This window comes from Oryza brachyantha, chromosome 12, assembly GCF_000231095.2.
Source record: "Oryza brachyantha chromosome 12, ObraRS2, whole genome shotgun sequence".
Taxonomy (NCBI): domain Eukaryota; kingdom Viridiplantae; phylum Streptophyta; class Magnoliopsida; order Poales; family Poaceae; genus Oryza; species Oryza brachyantha.
In genome coordinates this window covers 9,631,474-9,637,670 of record NC_023174.2, presented here as the reverse complement: position 1 = coordinate 9,637,670, position 6,197 = coordinate 9,631,474, and the positions used below count along the sequence as shown (strand labels likewise).

The following is a 6,197-nucleotide window of genomic DNA, read 5'->3' as shown; positions in this document are numbered from 1 at the left end:
GAACAGTGCACTGGTCGGAACAGAAAAACAGTTGGCAGTTGGAAATATTTATAACACGAATACACGCTTTAGATAGTTTTATAGAAATACCCGCCAAAGGTAGTGGGATGTCAACTGTGACGGTTTGCATCTGGAAAAGCCGTCACAGGTGACGGCATACCAAAAACGGCTTAAGCTGTACGGCCCGTCATAAGTGATGGGATATCACCTATGACGGCTTTCCACGTTGGCCCGTCAGTGGCATCGAACACCAGTGACGGGCCACTGCCAGGCCTAGCTCAGGCCGCGGCAGGATGCCACACCTGTGACGGATGTAGTTACACCCCGTCAAGGGTGATGGATAACTCTGACCGGGCCATTGGCCCGTCAGTGGTATCCCGTCACATGTGTGGCGTTCTGGCGTAGTGATTCCAATAAAACCACTGCCACGAGGGTTTAACAGCATCTCTAACAGAATGACCACCAAATTTGTCATACTTAAATTTAATAATTTTGCACAAAAAGTGTCCTCCAAAAGAGTGGCTATTTGACTTGTCATGTTATTTGAGTGGCTAAACTTGAGTCATTAATGACCAAATCTAGCAACTCATTCCTACACTAGCACAATTGCTATCCGTGGATTCTACGTGGATAGGACCCTCTTGTCATCTTCCCCTTCACAGGATTTGGAGAGTAGAGATGGATAGTATGTTGGAGATGCTCTATGAATTCGAGTTGCCAAAACTAAAATGAATAACTAAATTTTGATTTAGAGAGTCAAAATTTAGACATTCTCTCAGAGATGCTCTAAAATAGTTCAGATACATCTTACGGAATCAAATCTGTCCATATGTCCATATATAAAAATCTGTCCATATGTCCATATATAGAGAGGACGTCAATAGCCGGACAGCCGGCACGCTCAGCCACCCGGCCTACACGTTCCGCGCCGTCCACGACACTACCGGTTCGCGATGCGTACAGTACGACGAGGCGGCCAGTTGCGTCTCAAGGCGGTGGTGGCAACAATGGTGGTCGCATGGAGTATGGAGAGATGGGACTGAAGGGACAAACTGAATCTGACGAGCATGTTCCTTTCCTTTCTGATCCATCTAGTTCTATTGCAAAAACTTCAACAGAGGGAAGAGCAGTGCGAACTTGTGAGCATCTAGTACACGTTCAAATTCATGATCGGAGAGATTTCCTTTCAGCATTACTATGGCTGCGTTGGGTGATTGGGATAGATAAGTTAACTTATCCGGTACGTAAAATATAGTAATAGATTAGTACATGATTAATTAATTAATAATTATTTAGAAAATATAAAATAGAATAATATGATTTTTTGAAACAACTATTCTATAGAAAATTTTTGTAAAACATACGGCCGAGAAACGAGGAAATTAAGTTCTCTTTAACCGAGGGAACGAACGCGGCCTATGCAGGGCCACTAGACTTCGATCGAAGACCACTGGAAGTCGGGTTCTGCGAGGCTGCGCTGCGGTCCAGCCCGGGAGCGGCGGGGGCCGACCGCCACGCCCACCTCCTCATCGCGGCGCGTGGACCAGGACGCGGCGAGGGGGGACTCGGGGCGGCGGGACGCCGTGCAGGCGGCGCTGTCGCGCTCGCGCGGGCGCGGTGGAGTCGACACGCCCGGCGCGAGGGACCGGCTGGGGAGGCGTGCGGCATGCTGTACGGCTCGTCGGTGCCGGCGGTGCGGCTAATGCGCCGGTACGCGGCGTCGCCGGGCTGGGAGGCGGCGCGGTCGCTGCTGTGGCTGTCGGGGCAGGCTGGGATGGGCTGCGCGGCCGGGATGGACAGGGCCAACGAGGACTTCAGCCGGCTCACCACCATGGCCACCGCGCTCCTCGACAGCGTCGCCTCCAGCGGCCTCCATCGATGCATGACATGGCACTGTTTCGGCTAGAGATCTTTCTGACCTGGTGCCCTGCCTTGATGTAACCATGTAATACAAGAATGTGTTGTTATAACTGATGTGAGTGCATTTTTTATAGTCTTTTGCGCTTACGTTTTTCGAACGGTATATTTTTTATTCTAAAAAAATTAATATAAAAGTTTGTCATCGTATCTTTAAAGAGATTTCTATGTTTGTGATAGCCAATTCCATCGTTTATAGGTATCATAAAAATAAAATAATCTTTCATCTAAAATCTCAAAATACATACATATATCATTAAATGTCCATATATATATATAAATACTATGTCTATATTTTTTTTGCCGCTGTTAACTTTTATATCTATATTTAATTGTTCATCTGATAAAATATTGAAATATTTACATAATTATTAATTTTTTTATTATTAAAGGTATTTTGGACATTACTAAATTTTGGATATTTGCACAAAATTTTTGAATCAGATGAATAGTTAAATATATATAAAAAGTCAATTGTCTAAAAATGGAGGGATTACCACATATTATTCTAATAATGTAAGAATAGTTCAAATTTTCTATTCTTTGGGCAGTACAAGTACAACAAACTAAATAAGAAATAAAGCGACACAAAACTAATTGTAATATGAAAATTCTTCTACTGCACACTTTGGTACTTCAGAAACATGCACATGTAAGATCTCGTAATCTGAAGTTTGCTAAACTTGAATACACAAAGTTTTCATATATGGAACACTGAAAATTCAAAACGTTGGCTACATATTAGTTGAAAAATCAGTGAGCTGGCATGTGCATTCCATTGCTACTATTCCAGAGAGATAGAAAAAGTTGCATTCCTTAATTAAACTAAATTAGCTAAACAATATCATTCATAAGTACCCTATATATGTTGTAGGCTTGGCAAAATCCATGTGGGGCCAGGGTCACAGCCAAATTTACCGCTGCGGGGCTTTGGAGTCAACCCAGGATATTTCGGGGATGGAGGCGGGGGAGGAACACCACCCACGGGCCTCGGGTTTATAAAAATATACGAAAAATCTAAGACTGTTGCTCATAGACACAATGTTCATTGGGCCTTTTGCCCATTTAAACAACAAACTATATATTGCCTTCAGTCTCTCTCTATCTCTCGCTCACCCGGTGTCCCCTACCCGAGTATGACACCTGTGACCCCATTTCCAAGCCACCGCTTCCCTTCGTTGCTTTCTGTCACACCCGGAGTTTCGTCCTAAGCCTAAATTGTAAAAAGAAATCCGTAAATAACAATTGGCTTAATTAACTCAGGAAAAATCCCTCTAAAAGGAATTAATTCAGCTAAATCGAGGCTCGCAAATCGACTAACTGGATTTAAATTCAAATTGCAGAAGTATAAAATTTGGCCAAACAAATTAATTTAAAACTCGGCAAAAGTGGGGTTTTCCTTTTTCCCTCCTTTTTCCTTTCTTTTTCCCTTCCTTCTCAAATTGGGCCGAAGTCCAATTTTCCACCCTCTCTCTTTTTCCTTTTCTTTTTCTTTTTCTTTTTCTTCCCGGGCCGGCCCAGCCGAGCCGGCCCACTCCCCGCTCGGCCGGCCCAGCCGCGCCGGCCGCTCCCCTCCGCCCGCGTGCGCCCCGCCTGGGCCGCCGCTCGGCACAGCTCGCCGCGTCGCCCGCGCCGCGAGTCCGCGCCGCCTCCCTCCTCTCTCGCGCGCCACTGACAGGTGGGGCCCACCTGTCAGTGACCGTTTCGGCCGCCCGCGCCCGCGCCGCGCCGGCCGAGTCCGAGTCCGCCGCCGCGCTGCAACCGCCGCCGCCGCAACGGCCGCCGCCGAGATCGTGTCGTCGCCGACTCGGTCTCCAACCTCCGCCCGCCCTAGCCGGTGCCGCCACCCTTTAAATCCCGAGTCACCGCGTGCCGTCGCCCACTTTCCGCCGTCGCTCGTGTCGCCGCCGCGCTGCTGCCTCTCGCCGCCGCCGCGCAACTTCGCCGTCGGACGCCTTCGCCGCTGTCCAGCCGCGTCATCACCTCCGCGCCGCTGTCGCCGACCGGTCGCCATCCTCGTCGTCACCGGTGAGCGTCCCCGCGCCGCGCGTTCCTCCGTCGCGCCGTCGCCGTCGTGCCCGGTCGCCTCGCCGCCGCCGATCGATCTCCGCCGCCACCGCCGATCTACCGCACCCGCCCGCGTCGCCACCTCCGCCTCGGTCTCGCCGACCCGCCCGCGCCCTCGCCGCCGCCGGTGAGCACCCGCACCCTCCTCCCCTCTTTCTCCCCCTTTCCGGCCGACCGCCGCCGAGTCACGCGCCGTCGCCGGACGAGACCGAAGCTCGCCCCTCCCGCCGGCCGCCGTGGTCGTCGTCGCCTCCGCGTCGCCGACGTCTGGCCGCCGTCGCTTGCGCCCGCGCGTGCCGCGCCGTCGCCGCTCGCTAGTCGCCGTCGCCGCTGTTCTGCCGGGTTGCGCCCGTGCGTCGCCGCCCCGGCCGTCGTCGTCGTCGCGCCGTCGCCGCTCGTCGGTCGTCGCCGTCGCATCGTCGCCGTCGCGCCGCCGTTGCCGTGCGCCGCCGCCGCCGCGTCGCCCGCCGCTCCCGCCGGTCGCCGCCGTCCGCCCGAGCCCGCGCGCTCCCGTTCTCTCTGTTCCCTCTCGCTGACGAGTGGGCCCCACCCGTCAGTCCCCCCCGCGCCCCTCCTTCCTCTCTCCTCCCCGGGCCCGCGTGTCAGTCTCTCCCTCTCCCTCTCTCTCACCGACAGGTGGTCCCCACCTGTCAGCCGTCAGCTTCCTCTCTCCTCGCTGACGTCAGCAGCCCCATTAATTGCGCAATAATTGATTTAGGACTTTTCTGTTTAGTTAAAAAACCCAGAAAACTTCTAAAATTCATAAGTAATCCATCTAGTCTCCGTTTAGGTCCATTCAAATTTCATTAAATTCATAAAATTATCAAAAATCCATTAAAAATAGTTTCGTTTGCTGTTTCAGTAGAGTTTGTGCCTGTTTTATTTATTTTTGTGCTTTGTTGCTTAGATTCGGACCCCGCCGAAGAGCCGGTTTACTTCGAGATCGTCGCCGAAGTTCCCCAAGGGCAGAGCAAGGCAAGTAACACTCATCCTTGAACATGTTGAACCCATTATTGCAAATCCCCCGCTTGTTTATTTCAAATATGCATTGTTTTAATTAAAGTACTCACCTTATGCTATTTTCGGGTAAACCTTATTATTATGCCGTTGTTTATCCAACTTTATTCGTTGCTGGACCAGGGGTAACTTGATTAGAGTCAGGCCTAGGTTAATGCTTAGCCATGCTTAGAACAAATAGCTCATGGGATCTCATATAATTATGCTTAGTTCTGAATAGCTGAGATAATGATTCACTACCCGGTTCGGGTTAATGTTAACTAAAATATTGATAATGGTGGGCTGTGGGTGCATGGTTTTGAGAGTCGCACCCATGGTAATTAAGGACCGGTTCACGGGAAACCCTGGAAGTAAATAAGTGCTAACCACATGCCGAAATGGGTAAGGTGGGATTTGGAGCATGACTTCGAACTATTTGACGTACCCAGGCAAGGGTAGGCGTGATGGAGTATGGACGGGCAATCGTGGTGTAACGAAAGCTTCTCCTGCTTCCGGATCTACCAAGGCACAAGAGGGGACTGCCCGACTTGGTGTAAAGGAGGGGGTGAAACCTGAAGTGTGGTGCGATCAAATAGGGAGGGTAGTGTAACGGGTCCTATCACGGTCTCCTTTCCGATATGCCGTGGTGGTATGTCGGCGCACGTTCAAGTGTAGTGGAGTCGTGTCTTGTGGGTACAGTAGTACACCTCTGATCAGAGTATAAACTATTCGAATAGCCGTGCCCACGGTTACGGGCGAACTCCCAGCTTCACTGTGATTAGTGAACCCTAATAACTTGAGTAAATTTGTTATCACTTGGGACTACTGCAACGTGGTGTAACGTTGAGTAGTGGTTGGGCCTGTTGCAACGTGGTGTAACGTTGAACAGTGTTGTGGTACTTTACAACTGCTTACTTTTTTTTATTTATGCTTCACTGTATTTAAATTACCTTTATTCTTTCAATCTCTGTTATTTGTTTAAAACTGCTGCTTTATCGCAACTAACCTTAGCCTGTCCTGGCAAATACCGTTGCATCATTTATTTTCCCCATTGTCCGTGTTACTTGTTGAGTACGGTGGTTTGTACTCAGCCTTGCTTAACTTTCCCAACCCAGAGCTAGAAGCAGAGTCCGATGGAGGTGCTTCTCAGGAGTGAGCTGTTCCGCCGTCGAAGTGTTGCCTGTGGACTGGAGCCATACCCGCTGGAGCTAGTCTAC

At 50.3% G+C, this 6,197-nt stretch overlaps 1 pseudogene; it reads left to right on the top strand.

Moving 5' to 3' along the window:
• The first annotated feature begins 855 nt into the window (after window positions 1–855).
• Window positions 856–1,975, top strand: LOC121056050 (annotated as a pseudogene).
• The last annotated feature ends 4,222 nt before the right edge of the window (window positions 1,976–6,197 follow it).